The 15,576-nt window shown below is 48.7% G+C and overlaps 8 non-coding genes and 1 pseudogene across 8 annotated transcripts; all 9 read left to right on the plus strand.

The window, feature by feature from the left end:
* The first annotated feature begins 11 nt into the window (after nt 1–11).
* Nucleotides 12–202, plus strand: LOC141214230 (U2 spliceosomal RNA). The gene has a single exon (XR_012283498.1). It is a non-coding gene; the product is annotated as a U2 spliceosomal RNA (small nuclear RNA).
* A 1,115-nt stretch (nt 203–1,317) lies between these two features.
* LOC141214231 (U2 spliceosomal RNA) lies at nt 1,318–1,508 on the plus strand. The gene has a single exon (XR_012283499.1). It is a non-coding gene; the product is annotated as a U2 spliceosomal RNA (small nuclear RNA).
* A 1,115-nt stretch (nt 1,509–2,623) lies between these two features.
* LOC141214391 (U2 spliceosomal RNA) lies at nt 2,624–2,713 on the plus strand (annotated as a pseudogene).
* Nucleotides 2,714–8,267: 5,554 nt separating this feature from the next.
* LOC141214345 (U2 spliceosomal RNA) lies at nt 8,268–8,464 on the plus strand. Its single transcript, XR_012283611.1, has one exon. It is a non-coding gene; the product is annotated as a U2 spliceosomal RNA (small nuclear RNA).
* Nucleotides 8,465–9,579: 1,115 nt separating this feature from the next.
* LOC141214324 (U2 spliceosomal RNA) lies at nt 9,580–9,770 on the plus strand. The gene has a single exon (XR_012283590.1). It is a non-coding gene; the product is annotated as a U2 spliceosomal RNA (small nuclear RNA).
* A 1,115-nt stretch (nt 9,771–10,885) lies between these two features.
* LOC141214232 (U2 spliceosomal RNA) lies at nt 10,886–11,076 on the plus strand. The gene has a single exon (XR_012283500.1). It is a non-coding gene; the product is annotated as a U2 spliceosomal RNA (small nuclear RNA).
* A 1,115-nt stretch (nt 11,077–12,191) lies between these two features.
* LOC141214233 (U2 spliceosomal RNA) lies at nt 12,192–12,382 on the plus strand. Its single transcript, XR_012283501.1, has one exon. It is a non-coding gene; the product is annotated as a U2 spliceosomal RNA (small nuclear RNA).
* Nucleotides 12,383–13,497: 1,115 nt separating this feature from the next.
* Nucleotides 13,498–13,688, plus strand: LOC141214234 (U2 spliceosomal RNA). The gene has a single exon (XR_012283502.1). It is a non-coding gene; the product is annotated as a U2 spliceosomal RNA (small nuclear RNA).
* A 1,115-nt stretch (nt 13,689–14,803) lies between these two features.
* LOC141214235 (U2 spliceosomal RNA) lies at nt 14,804–14,994 on the plus strand. The gene has a single exon (XR_012283503.1). It is a non-coding gene; the product is annotated as a U2 spliceosomal RNA (small nuclear RNA).
* The last annotated feature ends 582 nt before the right edge of the window (nt 14,995–15,576 follow it).

Raw genomic sequence — 15,576 nt, forward strand, 5'->3', positions numbered from 1 at the left:
CAATTCTGGTTATCGCTTCTCGGCCTTTTGGCTAAGATCAAGTGTAGTATCTGTTCTTATCAGTTTAATATCTGATACGTCCCCTATCTGGGGACCATATATTAAATGGATTTTTAGAACAGGGAGATGGAAAAAGAGCTTGCTCTGTCCACTCCACGCATTGACCTGGTATTGCAGTATCTCCAGGACCGGTGCACCCCTTCTTTAATGCAGTTTCTAAAATCAGAAAGAATTGAATTCAATGTTTTTTGTTCATTTTGCTTGTTTGTCGGATTTTGGGATGGACTCTTTGGCTTTGCTTTTCTTCTCCTCATTGGATTTTTCATGTTCAAAGTTGCAGAAGCCAGATTACAAGCTCATTTTGGTTCAACTTCAGCAACTGTGCATTGCATTGCCATGTAATGTGATGCAATGCTATCTTTCTAGCTCTCCCTTTTTACTTCCTTTTGGATAAACAGACATATTAGGCAAGCATTTTGGAGCTTTCACCTAAATAACTACAGGTGGTGAGATAAGCTGCACAATATAATTGACCTTTCAGTATATTGTTGCACACACACCATCTATTTAGCAAATGCCCTTGTTATCAACAGCAGCCTTTTAAACTCACCTGAGCTAACAGGTATGTGCGCTGGTTACTCTGCTGCGCTTAAAATTTCTTTTTTGGTTTGCTACAATGCCTTTTCTGAAACGTTGTCTCCCTCTGCTGGAACACTGACTTCTTTCATTTAATGCCTGCAGACTATAAAAGAGAACCCAACCCAAAAAGTTTGGTTGATTAGTCTGTGGCATTCTGTTAAACTGTTGCTTATGGCGGTCTCTGTGAGCTTCTCAGCGACATTCAGCCAGCCAGGTATCCTGCCTGCAGTAGATGGAATGTGGCAATGGAACGCTGGCTGCGCGTGTCATAATAGGCTCTGAGCCTTTATATACCTGTGCACAGCAGCAGCCACCTTCAGTCTGCTGCTGGACAGCCAGCAGCAGCAGCAGCAGGAGAGGTATGTAATCAGGAGCCCTCCTGCTAAGGGTAGACAGCTGCTCGTTCCACCCCACCCCCCGCCTTAATTGGTTCTCCTCCCTTCCAACGGTGTTGAGGCGGGTGGGAACAGCAGGGGGTGAAGGTGCTGTGTTTAAAGAGGTGGAGTTATGCAGATCTAAAACGCGTGGATTGCAGCAGCAGCAAGCCGAAAAGTGCAGGCATGTAAGGGATCTAGAGGTTGACAACATGTCTTCTTAACGGGAGTCCAGGAGCTCATCTCCACAAATGGACTTTTCAGGATCCTTGGGTGGCTCCGTAGTTTGAAACCAATTCTGGTTATCGCTTCTCGGCCTTTTGGCTAAGATCAAGTGTAGTATCTGTTCTTATCAGTTTAATATCTGATACGTCCCCTATCTGGGGACCATATATTAAATGGATTTTTAGAACAGGGAGATGGAAAAAGAGCTTGCTCTGTCCACTCCACGCATTGACCTGGTATTGCAGTATCTCCAGGACCGGTGCACCCCTTCTTTAATGCAGTTTCTAAAATCAGAAAGAATTGAATTCAATGTTTTTTGTTCATTTTGCTTGTTTGTCGGATTTTGGGATGGACTCTTTGGCTTTGCTTTTCTTCTCCTCATTGGATTTTTCATGTTCAAAGTTGTAGAAGCCAGATTACAAGCTCATTTTGGTTCAACTTCAGCAACTGTGCATTGCATTGCCATGTAATGTGATGCAATGCTATCTTTCTAGCTCTCCCTTTTTACTTCCTTTTGGATAAACAGACATATTAGGCAAGCATTTTGGAGCTTTCACCTAAATAACTACAGGTGGTGAGATAAGCTGCACAATATAATTGACCTTTCAGTATATTGTTGCACACACACCATCTATTTAGCAAATGCCCTTGTTATCAACAGCAGCCTTTTAAACTCACCTGAGCTAACAGGTATGTGCGCTGGTTACTCTGCTGCGCTTAAAATTTCTTTTTTGGTTTGCTACAATGCCTTTTCTGAAACGTTGTCTCCCTCTGCTGGAACACTGACTTCTTTCATTTAATGCCTGCAGACTATAAAAGAGAACCCAACCCAAAAAGTTTGGTTGATTAGTCTGTGGCATTCTGTTAAACTGTTGCTTATGGCGGTCTCTGTGAGCTTCTCAGCGACATTCAGCCAGCCAGGTATCCTGCCTGCAGTAGATGGAATGTGGCAATGGAACGCTGGCTGCGCGTGTCATAATAGGCTCTGAGCCTTTATATACCTGTGCACAGCAGCAGCCACCTTCAGTCTGCTGCTGGACAGCCAGCAGCAGCAGCAGCAGGAGAGGTATGTAATCAGGAGCCCTCCTGCTAAGGGTAGACAGCTGCTCGTTCCACCCCACCCCCCGCCTTAATTGGTTCTCCTCCCTTCCAACGGTGTTGAGGCGGGTGGGAACAGCACGGGGTGAAGGTGCTGTGTTTAAAGAGGTGGAGTTATGCAGATCTAAAACGCGTGGATTGCAGCAGCAGCAAGCCGAAAAGTGCAGGCATGTAAGGGATCTAGAGGTTGACAACATGTCTTCTTAACGGGAGTCCAGGAGCTCATCTCCACAAATGGACTTTTCAGGATCCTTGGGTGGCTCCGTAGTTTGAAACCAATTCTGGTTATCGCTTCTCGGCCTTTTGGCTAAGATCAAGTGTAGTATCTGTTCTTTTAAGAAGACAAGAGCTACGATCTACACTTGACGAGAGCGATCGAACTCGGAAGGAGAAGAGCTTCGGAGCCCAGCTGACATCGGAGAAGGAAGGCGGATATCGGTGGGAGGAAGAAGCTCTAAAGAATCCAGAAGAAGACGAAGACTCGGAGAAGAATCGGGCTGTCCTGTGGAATCTTCGAGGAAGAAAATCATCGAGACAAAGACCTTTCGGGGAATTTGTCCAGAACACGACGGGAGAAGAATCTGCATAGCTCCACCCATTCCGGGAAGAGTTCCAGATCCAGCTCCAAGAAGTAACTGCAGGAGGAAAGCCATGGCAAGCGCTGCGAGGAAGGCCGAAAAGAAGAGCCTGGAGCAGGAGACAGCCAGGAGGGCCCAGCCAGGAGCCGATTCTGACCCCAAGGACTCTGCCTCCACGACTGGCCAGCAGAAGGGACCCCAGAAGCCCCGCCACGAAGCTCCAGCCCTGGAGCCATGGATGCGGCAGACGGTGGCCCTGAAGCTGAAGGAAGTGGATGGGAGGGTGCCGGACATGTCCTCGGACGTGTTCTGCCAGAAGATGCTGCTGGATCGAGGCTTCTCCAGGTCGGACACCCTCAGCATCCAGACCTTCTTGACGGGGATCTTCTTCGTCACCTTCGCCACTGTGAACACCTGCAGGAGGTTCTGGGAAATGGTAAGCGCAAAAGGACCGGATAATTCTTTCTCTGCCTTTACAGGTAGCTGCCCTATCCAGAGGGACGAAAGGAGGATCACAGTCTCCATGCGCAACCCGCACACCCCAGGCCAAGACATCTGTACCTTCCTGAGACGCTTCTGTTTGGTTGTGAAGGAACCCTCTCACATCCTGAATGGACTCGGCTTCTGGACAGGTAAGTGGTCGGTGACCGTTAGACTTCACAGGGACCTGGCGTACTCAGACGGACTTCGGCACCTGCCCCCGACATTCTCCCTGGGCAACTCCTACGGCCTCATCTATTACCCGGACATGCCGCGGAACTGCAGGAGATGCGGCAAGAACGGCCACGAGATGAAGGACTGCAAGGAGGATGCCTGCAGGATTTGTCGAGTGACGGGACACAGCTCGAAGGACTGCCCGAAGAAGACGTCCTGCAACCTGTGTGGGCTGGCGGCTCATCTGTACAAGGATTGCCCCAAGCGTGAGAGATCCTGGGCATCGGTGGTTGTGACGACCCCAGCTACGGAGGACAAGGCCCCGACGACCAGGCCTGTGAAGGTCAAGGACGCGACGACCAAGGCCCCAGCGGCCAAGGCCGAGACGACCAAGGCCAAAGCGGTCAAGGAGTCGGTGGCCAAAGCCCCAGCGACGGTCCCAGCAGCTCCGAAGCAGAAGAAAAAGTCAAAGGAGGGTAAGAGTTCTGTCACCCCTCTCTCGATCCCTCCCCCTGCCACCCCCGTCCAATCCCCCCCCACCCCGGCCACCCCTGCTGAGGATTCCACTTCCTCTTCCTCCTTCCCCTACTCCTCAGCAGGTGTCCTTTCCCCTGCCCCGGCAGCCACTCTCCCTCCCCAGACCATGGTAGCGGTGGAATTAACCTTTCCTCCACCCACCGCTATCTATTCCGAGGAGGATTTTCCCCTTCTTGTCTCCCAAGTTCCAACCCGGGGAAAGAGGAAGGTGGAGGACAGCCCTGCTACTGAATCCTCCAAAAAGAAGATTCTGGATTTCGTAGGCGAAAAGGAGGATACCCTCCCTGAGCCAGAAGAGATGGAGCACATGGTTGAGACCCTGGTGGCCGAGCCAGAAGAGGAGGAACTGGTGGTCGCCGAGATCGAGGCCGCGCTGCTTGACCAGATGGAGGAAGAGGGCCTGCTGGTGATCCCGTCACCAGCAGTCAACACCGACGAGGGACCACCCGACCGGAGTGGTAACTAAGGTGTATTGCCTGCGCTAACTTTTTCTTTCTTCCCTACATGATGGCTAATATTAACTTATTTTCCATTAATGTCAGGAGCATCAAGGACAAGTTCAGACGTCAGACTATTTATGCCTTCCTTACTTCCCAATTGTGTGATGTTTATATGTTGCAGGAATGTTCCCTTCCCTCCTCTAGGTCCTTCAAACATCTGGCCAGGGAGTGGTCCCACGGTCCATCCTACTGGTCCGGTGGGGGTGACTGCAAGTCTGCGGGGGTCGCAATTCTGATCAGGGGGGGCGCATTCACGCTTGAGTCCGTCCAGGAGCTCATCTGCGGCAGGGCTCTTGTTGTAGATGGCAACTGGGCGGGAGAACCTGTCAGGTTCATCAACGTGTATGCGTCCCCACTGAAAAATGAGCGTTTGGAGCTTTTCCAGACCCTGCGGCTTCAGCTTGCCACCACCAGGACCTTAGTGATGGCCGGGGATTTCAACTGCCCCATCGAGGAGGATGGTCGTAGTTCTGGCACATCTACCAAGTTGGACATCACGTCCAAGCTGCTCATCGAGATGGTAACCGAGGCCTCTCTTCAGGACGTGGTGGGCTCCATGGGGAGAGGCTCCATGAACTATTCGTGGAGCCGACCCGATGGCTCACTCCGCTCCAGAATTGACTTTGTGTTCACCTCTCGGGCAGTCAGGCAGAGTAGGCACTCGATGGTCTCCTGCTTCTTCTCCGACCACAGAGCCATTCACTTACAAGGTGTCCTCGGCGACGGTTTTCCGTCCGGCCCCGGCTCCTGGAAGCTGAATTGTGCTCTGCTGGCTCAGGATGAAGTCGTGGAGGAGCTGAGAGCAGCCTACGCAATGTGGCAGTCCTACAAGGGTAGCTTCCAAACAGTCTCTGATTGGTGGGAATATGTTAAACTTGAGTTTCGCTGTTTCTTTCAGGCCAAGGGTCGACAACAGGCGTGTGAGAAGAGGAGGGACTTCAGAGGGCTGCAGCGCGAGCTGCGGTCGCTGCAGGACCTTCTTCACTGCGGCTGGGACGTGAGGGAGGAGCTGGAGGAGACCAAGAAGAGCCTGAAAAGGCACTTTGAGGAGGAGTCCAAGCGAATCGTCTTCCGTTCCAAAGTGGAGAATCTGGAGAAGGGTGAGAAATGTAACTCATTCTTTTTCAGGAAACTTCATGCCGGTCACACGCCCCTGAACGAGCTGCGAGACGAGAGCGGAAACATGCGACGTGGGAAGGAGGACGTGATGAGGGTCGTCAGCGACTTCTACAGCGAACTCTACTCCCACAAGACTATCGACCCCGACGCTGCTGATAAGTTCCTGTCAGGTATCACTAACCATCTTGATCCTGCAGGCACGGCAGCCTTGGACAAACCTCTGATGGTGGGCGAATTGCTCTCTGCCGCTAAATCCTTTAGGACCGGCAGGACCCCGGGCAGTGATGGTCTTCCAGCGGAGCTCTATGTAGCGCTGGGAGACCTCATCTGTCCGGACCTGTTGGACCTGTACGAGGAGATGGTGGTGGAGGGTAGAATGCCTCCATCTTTGAGGGAAGGAATGGTCACGATCCTGTACAAGCGGAAGGGAGAGAGGTGCGACCTGAGGAATTGGCGTCCCATCACTCTGCTCAACGTGGACTACAAGATCCTGGCCAAGACGATGGCGACACGACTTAAGACGGTCATCGGACGGATCATCCACCCGGACCAGACCTGCGGCATCCCTGGACGTCGCATCGCAGACAGCCTCGCTCTCGTGCGGGACACGGTCGAGTACATCAAGGTCCGCCGCGCACACGCGGCCCTGGTCTCCTTGGATCAGGAGAAGGCCTTTGACCGGGTTTCCCACGAGTTCATGGGCCGAGCTCTGCACCGGTTAGGTTTGGGTAACATGTTTTGTTCGTATGTCCGTCTGATGTATTTTGATATCCACAGCTCGGTGTTGGTGAACGGCTGGAAGACTGACCCCTTCCCTGTCCTCTCTGGGGTCAGACAAGGCTGCCCTCTATCACCTCTTCTTTTTGTTTGTGTTATAGAACTCTTCGCAGAGGCTATCCGGCAGAATGGAGAGATCAGAGGGATCACCGCACCGGGTCCGGGACGACACGAGGTCAAGTGCTCGCTCTACATGGACGACGTCACCGTCTTCTGCGCTGATCGTGGTTCAGTCGACGCCCTCGTCCAGACGTGTGAGAGGTTCGGCCGGGCTTCAGGGGCCAAAGTCAACTGCAGGAAGTCGGAAGCCATGCTCTTCGGGGATTGGCAGCCGGCCTCCTCCGCCCCCTTCCCCTTCAACATTCAACCGGATTTCCTCAAGGTGCTGGGAGTCTGGTTCGGGAAGGAAGGAGCGGCCCTCAAGTCCTGGCAAGAACGCTTGGCCAAGGTGAAGCAACGGATCGGACTCTGGAGCCTCAGACACCTCACTTGTGAGGGTAAGGCACTCGTCCTGCGTAATGAGGTCCTGCCCGTCTTGCAGTACACGGCGCAGGCCTGGCCCCCACACGTCACTGTGTGCAGGGCCATTACCAGGACAGTGTTTCACTTTGTCTGGGGATCCAAGATGGACAGAGTCAGGCGGGCCGTCATGTACAAGGAGCCTCGCAAGGGTGGGAAGGGCGTTCCAGATATCCCCACCCTCCTGCGATCCTCTTTTGTGTGTGATTGTGTCCGCCGGACTTTGCAAGTCAAGAATGGCTCCGCGGGCAGGTCCATGTCTCGCTTCTTCCTGCTTCCTCTTTGGAGGCGACTCGGCTGGGACAAGTGGGACAGCTCCTTCCCCTACAACTGGACGACGCCATGGTTCTATGGAGACGTCGTTCGATTTGTGGGGGAGCATCAACTGGAGGGACTCAAGCCCGACTTGTGGAAGCCCAAAACTATCCACAAGCTAATCAGAGCCAAGGATGACGTGGAGAACATCACAGGACTTCACCAGGATACGCTGGAGACTGTGTGGACAAATGTGTCGTCTGACAGGCTGACCAACGGGCACAAGGACTTGACGTGGATGGCGATTCAGGGCGGACTGCCCGTCCGGTCATTCATGCATGCCCGGAACCTGTGCAAGACCCGGTACTGCCCAAGGTGCCCCTTCGTGGAGGAAACATCTTTGCACACTTTTTGGGACTGCGGATTTGCACAGCGCCTATTGACTGCACTTGAGGACGACCTGAGGAACTCTGTCCCCAGGGCGAGCCTATCGCACCATTCTGTGCTTTACGGACTCTTCCCTGGGGTTCATACCGTCGGAGCCATCCAGGAGGCTTGGCGCCTTATGAACTGCTTCAAGGATGCCGTTTGGGTCGCCAGGAACCGGCTCATCTTGAGGAGGGAGAGGATGTCCATCCAGGACTGCCGCAGGCTGATCCACAGCCTGCTCAGAGACTATTCCATCATGGACGGTCCGGAGGACGAGGATGAGGACTAAACCCCTCCTCCCCCTCTCCCCTTATGTGTCTTGTCTTTCAATAAAGCTTCGGGCCTGTGATTTTCCCCTCCCCATCCCCTTTTTCCCAATCCCCATCCCTTATCACGGTTCGTCGTACTGTATTGATTGACATACTTTTTCTTTCAGATTGAGTGTTTTTTGTGTAGCATAGGGGTGTGATGTGTCTAGTTAGTGCGTCGTATCCTCATGCTATGTAAGTATGATGTAGAATTCTGTGTGTACTGGGCTGCGGCACTGTACACTGTCTGTTAACTTATTTTTTGTGCTAATAAAAGATATATTCAATCAAAAAAAAAATCTGTTCTTATCAGTTTAATATCTGATACGTCCCCTATCTGGGGACCATATATTAAATGGATTTTTAGAACAGGGAGATGGAAAAAGAGCTTGCTCTGTCCACTCCACGCATTGACCTGGTATTGCAGTATCTCCAGGACCGGTGCACCCCTTCTTTAATGCAGTTTCTAAAATCAGAAAGAATTGAATTCAATGTTTTTTGTTCATTTTGCTTGTTTGTCGGATTTTGGGATGGACTCTTTGGCTTTGCTTTTCTTCTCCTCATTGGATTTTTCATGTTCAAAGTTGCAGAAGCCAGATTACAAGCTCATTTTGGTTCAACTTCAGCAACTGTGCATTGCATTGCCATGTAATGTGATGCAATGCTATCTTTCTAGCTCTCCCTTTTTACTTCCTTTTGGATAAACAGACATATTAGGCAAGCATTTTGGAGCTTTCACCTAAATAACTACAGGTGGTGAGATAAGCTGCACAATATAATTGACCTTTCAGTATATTGTTGCACACACACCATCTATTTAGCAAATGCCCTTGTTATCAACAGCAGCCTTTTAAATTCACCTGAGCTAACAGGTATGTGCGCTGGTTACTCTGCTGCGCTTAAAATTTCTTTTTTGGTTTGCTACAATGCCTTTTCTGAAACGTTGTCTCCCTCTGCTGGAACACTGACTTCTTTCATTTAATGCCTGCAGACTATAAAAGAGAACCCAACCCAAAAAGTTTGGTTGATTAGTCTGTGGCATTCTGTTAAACTGTTGTTTATGGCGGTCTCTGTGAGCTTCTCAGCGACATTCAGCCAGCCAGGTATCCTGCCTGCAGTAGATGGAATGTGGCAATGGAACGCTGGCTGCGCGTGTCATAATAGGCTCTGAGCCTTTATATACCTGTGCACAGCAGCAGCCACCTTCAGTCTGCTGCTGGACAGCCAGCAGCAGCAGCAGCAGGAGAGGTATGTAATCAGGAGCCCTCCTGCTAAGGGTAGACAGCTGCTCGTTCCACCCCACCCCCCGCCTTAATTGGTTCTCCTCCCTTCCAACGGTGTTGAGGCGGGTGGGAACAGCAGGGGGTGAAGGTGCTGTGTTTAAAGAGGTGGAGTTATGCAGATCTAAAACGCGTGGATTGCAGCAGCAGCAAGCCGAAAAGTGCAGGCATGTAAGGGATCTAGAGGTTGACAACATGTCTTCTTAACGGGAGTCCAGGAGCTCATCTCCACAAATGGACTTTTCAGGATCCTTGGGTGGCTCCGTAGTTTGAAACCAATTCTGGTTATCGCTTCTCGGCCTTTTGGCTAAGATCAAGTGTAGTATCTGTTCTTATCAGTTTAATATCTGATACGTTCCCTATCTGGGGACCATATATTAAATGGAATTTTAGAACAGGGAGATGGAAAAAGAGCTTGCTCTGTCCACTCCACGCATTGACCTGGTATTGCAGTATCTCCAGGACCGGTGCACCCCTTCTTTAATGCAGTTTCTAAAATCAGAAAGAATTGAATTCAATGTTTTTTGTTCATTTTGCTTGTTTGTCGGATTTTGGGATGGACTCTTTGGCTTTGCTTTTCTTCTCCTCATTGGATTTTTCATGTTCAAAGTTGCAGAAGCCAGATTACAAGCTCATTTTGGTTCAACTTCAGCAACTGTGCATTGCATTGCCATGTAATGTGATGCAATGCTATCTTTCTAGCTCTCCCTTTTTACTTCCTTTTGGATAAACAGACATATTAGGCAAGCATTTTGGAGCTTTCACCTAAATAACTACAGGTGGTGAGATAAGCTGCACAATATAATTGACCTTTCAGTATATTGTTGCACACACACCATCTATTTAGCACATGCCCTTGTTATCAACAGCAGCCTTTTAAACTCACCTGAGCTAACAGGTATGTGCGCTGGTTACTCTGCTGCGCTTAAAATTTCTTTTTTGGTTTGCTACAATGCCTTTTCTGAAACGTTGTCTCCCTCTGCTGGAACACTGACTTCTTTCATTTAATGCCTGCAGACTATAAAAGAGAACCCAACCCAAAAAGTTTGGTTGATTAGTCTGTGGCATTCTGTTAAACTGTTGCTTATGGCGGTCTCTGTGAGCTTCTCAGCGACATTCAGCCAGCCAGGTATCCTGCCTGCAGTAGATGGAATGTGGCAATGGAACGCTGGCTGCGCGTGTCATAATAGGCTCTGAGCCTTTATATACCTGTGCACAGCAGCAGCCACCTTCAGTCTGCTGCTGGACAGCCAGCAGCAGCAGCAGCAGGAGAGGTATGTAATCAGGAGCCCTCCTGCTAAGGGTAGACAGCTGCTCGTTCCACCCCACCCCCCGCCTTAATTGGTTCTCCTCCCTTCCAACGGTGTTGAGGCGGGTGGGAACAGCAGGGGGTGAAGGTGCTGTGTTTAAAGAGGTGGAGTTATGCAGATCTAAAACGCGTGGATTGCAGCAGCAGCAAGCCGAAAAGTGCAGGCATGTAAGGGATCTAGAGGTTGACAACATGTCTTCTTAACGGGAGTCCAGGAGCTCATCTCCACAAATGGACTTTTCAGGATCCTTGGGTGGCTCCGTAGTTTGAAACCAATTCTGGTTATCGCTTCTCGGCCTTTTGGCTAAGATCAAGTGTAGTATCTGTTCTTATCAGTTTAATATCTGATACGTCCCCTATCTGGGGACCATATATTAAATGGATTTTTAGAACAGGGAGATGGAAAAAGAGCTTGCTCTGTCCACTCCACGCATTGACCTGGTATTGCAGTATCTCCAGGACCGGTGCACCCCTTCTTTAATGCAGTTTCTAAAATCAGAAAGAATTGAATTCAATGTTTTTTGTTCATTTTGCTTGTTTGTCGGATTTTGGGATGGACTCTTTGGCTTTGCTTTTCTTCTCCTCATTGGATTTTTCATGTTCAAAGTTGCAGAAGCCAGATTACAAGCTCATTTTGGTTCAACTTCAGCAACTGTGCATTGCATTGCCATGTAATGTGATGCAATGCTATCTTTCTAGCTCTCCCTTTTTACTTCCTTTTGGATAAACAGACATATTAGGCAAGCATTTTGGAGCTTTCACCTAAATAACTACAGGTGGTGAGATAAGCTGCACAATATAATTGACCTTTCAGTATATTGTTGCACACACACCATCTATTTAGCAAATGCCCTTGTTATCAACAGCAGCCTTTTAAACTCACCTGAGCTAACAGGTATGTGCGCTGGTTACTCTGCTGCGCTTAAAATTTCTTTTTTGGTTTGCTACAATGCCTTTTCTGAAACGTTGTCTCCCTCTGCTGGAACACTGACTTCTTTCATTTAATGCCTGCAGACTATAAAAGAGAACCCAACCCAAAAAGTTTGGTTGATTAGTCTGTGGCATTCTGTTAAACTGTTGCTTATGGCGGTCTCTGTGAGCTTCTCAGCGACATTCAGCCAGCCAGGTATCCTGCCTGCAGTAGATGGAATGTGGCAATGGAACGCTGGCTGCGCGTGTCATAATAGGCTCTGAGCCTTTATATACCTGTGCACAGCAGCAGCCACCTTCAGTCTGCTGCTGGACAGCCAGCAGCAGCAGCAGCAGGAGAGGTATGTAATCAGGAGCCCTCCTGCTAAGGGTAGACAGCTGCTCGTTCCACCCCACCCCCCGCCTTAATTGGTTCTCCTCCCTTCCAACGGTGTTGAGGCGGGTGGGAACAGCAGGGGGTGAAGGTGCTGTGTTTAAAGAGGTGGAGTTATGCAGATCTAAAACGCGTGGATTGCAGCAGCAGCAAGCCGAAAAGTGCAGGCATGTAAGGGATCTAGAGGTTGACAACATGTCTTCTTAACGGGAGTCCAGGAGCTCATCTCCACAAATGGACTTTTCAGGATCCTTGGGTGGCTCCGTAGTTTGAAACCAATTCTGGTAATCGCTTCTCGGCCTTTTGGCTAAGATCAAGTGTAGTATCTGTTCTTATCAGTTTAATATCTGATACGTCCCCTATCTGGGGACCATATATTAAATGGATTTTTAGAACAGGGAGATGGAAAAAGAGCTTGCTCTGTCCACTCCACGCATTGACCTGGTATTGCAGTATCTCCAGGACCGGTGCACCCCTTCTTTAATGCAGTTTCTAAAATCAGAAAGAATTGAATTCAATGTTTTTTGTTCATTTTGCTTGTTTGTCGGATTTTGGGATGGACTCTTTGGCTTTGCTTTTCTTCTCCTCATTGGATTTTTCATGTTCAAAGTTGCAGAAGCCAGATTACAAGCTCATTTTGGTTCAACTTCAGCAACTGTGCATTGCATTGCCATGTAATGTGATGCAATGCTATCTTTCTAGCTCTCCCTTTTTACTTCCTTTTGGATAAACAGACATATTAGGCAAGCATTTTGGAGCTTTCACCTAAATAACTACAGGTGGTGAGATAAGCTGCACAATATAATTGACCTTTCAGTATATTGTTGCACACACACCATCTATTTAGCAAATGCCCTTGTTATCAACAGCAGCCTTTTAAACTCACCTGAGCTAACAGGTATGTGCGCTGGTTACTCTGCTGCGCTTAAAATTTCTTTTTTGGTTTGCTACAATGCCTTTTCTGAAACGTTGTCTCCCTCTGCTGGAACACTGACTTCTTTCATTTAATGCCTGCAGACTATAAAAGAGAACCCAACCCAAAAAGTTTGGTTGATTAGTCTGTGGCATTCTCTTAAACTGTTGCTTATGGCGGTCTCTGTGAGCTTCTCAGCGACATTCAGCCAGCCAGGTATCCTGCCTGCAGTAGATGGAATGTGGCAATGGAACGCTGGCTGCGCGTGTCATAATAGGCTCTGAGCCTTTATATACCTGTGCACAGCAGCAGCCACCTTCAGTCTGCTGCTGGACAGCCAGCAGCAGCAGCAGCAGGAGAGGTATGTAATCAGGAGCCCTCCTGCTAAGGGTAGACAGCTGCTCGTTCCACCCCACCCCCCGCCTTAATTGGTTCTCCTCCCTTCCAACGGTGTTGAGGCGGGTGGGAACAGCAGGGGGTGAAGGTGCTGTGTTTAAAGAGGTGGAGTTATGCAGATCTAAAGCGCGTGGATTGCAGCAGCAGCAAGCCGAAAAGTGCAGGCATGTAAGGGATCTAGAGGTTGACAACATGTCTTCTTAACGGGAGTCCAGGAGCTCATCTCCACAAATGGACTTTTCAGGATCCTTGGGTGGCTCCGTAGTTTGAAACCAATTCTGGTTATCGCTTCTCGGCCTTTTGGCTAAGATCAAGTGTAGTATCTGTTCTTATCAGTTTAATATCTGATACGTCCCCTATCTGGGGACCATATATTAAATGGATTTTTAGAACAGGGAGATGGAAAAAGAGCTTGCTCTGTCCACTCCACGCATTGACCTGGTATTGCAGTATCTCCAGGACCGGTGCACCCCTTCTTTAATGCAGTTTCTAAAATCAGAAAGAATTGAATTCAATGTTTTTTGTTCATTTTGCTTGTTTGTCGGATTTTGGGATGGACTCTTTGGCTTTGCTTTTCTTCTCCTCATTGGATTTTTCATGTTCAAAGTTGCAGAAGCCAGATTACAAGCTCATTTTGGTTCAACTTCAGCAACTGTGCATTGCATTGCCATGTAATGTGATGCAATGCTATCTTTCTAGCTCTCCCTTTTTACTTCCTTTTGGATAAACAGACATATTAGGCAAGCATTTTGGAGCTTTCACCTAAATAACTACAGGTGGTGAGATAAGCTGCACAATATAATTGACCTTTCAGTATATTGTTGCACACACACCATCTATTTAGCAAATGCCCTTGTTATCAACAGCAGCCTTTTAAACTCACCTGAGCTAACAGGTATGTGCGCTGGTTACTCTGCTGCGCTTAAAATTTCTTTTTTGGTTTGCTACAATGCCTTTTCTGAAACGTTGTCTCCCTCTGCTGGAACACTGACTTCTTTCATTTAATGCCTGCAGACTATAAAAGAGAACCCAACCCAAAAAGTTTGGTTGATTAGTCTGTGGCATTCTGTTAAACTGTTGCTTATGGCGGTCTCTGTGAGCTTCTCAGCGACATTCAGCCAGCCAGGTATCCTGCCTGCAGTAGATGGAATGTGGCAATGGAACGCTGGCTGCGCGTGTCATAATAGGCTCTGAGCCTTTATATACCTGTGCACAGCAGCAGCCACCTTCAGTCTGCTGCTGGACAGCCAGCAGCAGCAGCAGCAGGAGAGGTATGTAATCAGGAGCCCTCCTGCTAAGGGTAGACAGCTGCTCGTTCCACCCCACCCCCCGACTTAATTGGTTCTCCTCCCTTCCAACGGTGTTGAGGCGGGTGGGAACAGCAGGGGGTGAAGGTGCTGTGTTTAAAGAGGTGGAGTTATGCAGATCTAAAACGCGTGGATTGCAGCAGCAGCAAGCCGAAAAGTGCAGGCATGTAAGGGATCTAGAGGTTGACAACATGTCTTCTTAACGGGAGTCCAGGAGCTCATCTCCACAAATGGACTTTTCAGGATCCTTGGGTGGCTCCGTAGTTTGAAACCAATTCTGGTTATCGCTTCTCGGCCTTTTGGCTAAGATCAAGTGTAGTATCTGTTCTTATCAGTTTAATATCTGATACGTCCCCTATCTGGGGACCATATATTAAATGGATTTTTAGAACAGGGAGATGGAAAAAGAGCTTGCTCTGTCCACTCCACGCATTGACCTGGTATTGCAGTATCTCCAGGACCGGTGCACCCCTTCTTTAATGCAGTTTCTAAAATCAGAAAGAATTGAATTCAATGTTTTTTGTTCATTTTGCTTGTTTGTCGGATTTTGGGATGGACTCTTTGGCTTTGCTTTTCTTCTCCTCATTGGATTTTTCATGTTCAAAGTTGCAGAAGCCAGATTACAAGCTCATTTTGGTTCAACTTCAGCAACTGTGCATTGCATTGCCATGTAATGTGATGCAATGCTATCTTTCTAGCTCTCCCTTTTTACTTCCTTTTGGATAAACAGACATATTAGGCAAGCATTTTGGAGCTTTCACCTAAATAACTACAGGTGGTGAGATAAGCTGCACAATATAATTGACCTTTCAGTATATTGTTGCACACACACCATCTATTTAGCAAATGCCCTTGTTATCAACAGCAGCCTTTTAAACTCACCTGAGCTAACAGGTATGTGCGCTGGTTACTCTGCTGCGCTTAAAATTTCTTTTTTGGTTTGCTACAATGCCTTTTCTGAAACGTTGTCTCCCTCTGCTGGAACACTGACTTCTTTCATTTAATGCCTGCAGACTATAAAAGAGAACCCAACCCAAAAAGTTTGGTTGATTAGTC

This window comes from Phyllobates terribilis, unplaced genomic scaffold (assembly GCF_046119375.1).
Source record: "Phyllobates terribilis strain yellow unplaced genomic scaffold, ASM4611937v1 Scaffold_217__1_contigs__length_3308461, whole genome shotgun sequence".
In the NCBI taxonomy this organism is placed as follows: Eukaryota; Metazoa; Chordata; class Amphibia; order Anura; family Dendrobatidae; genus Phyllobates; species Phyllobates terribilis.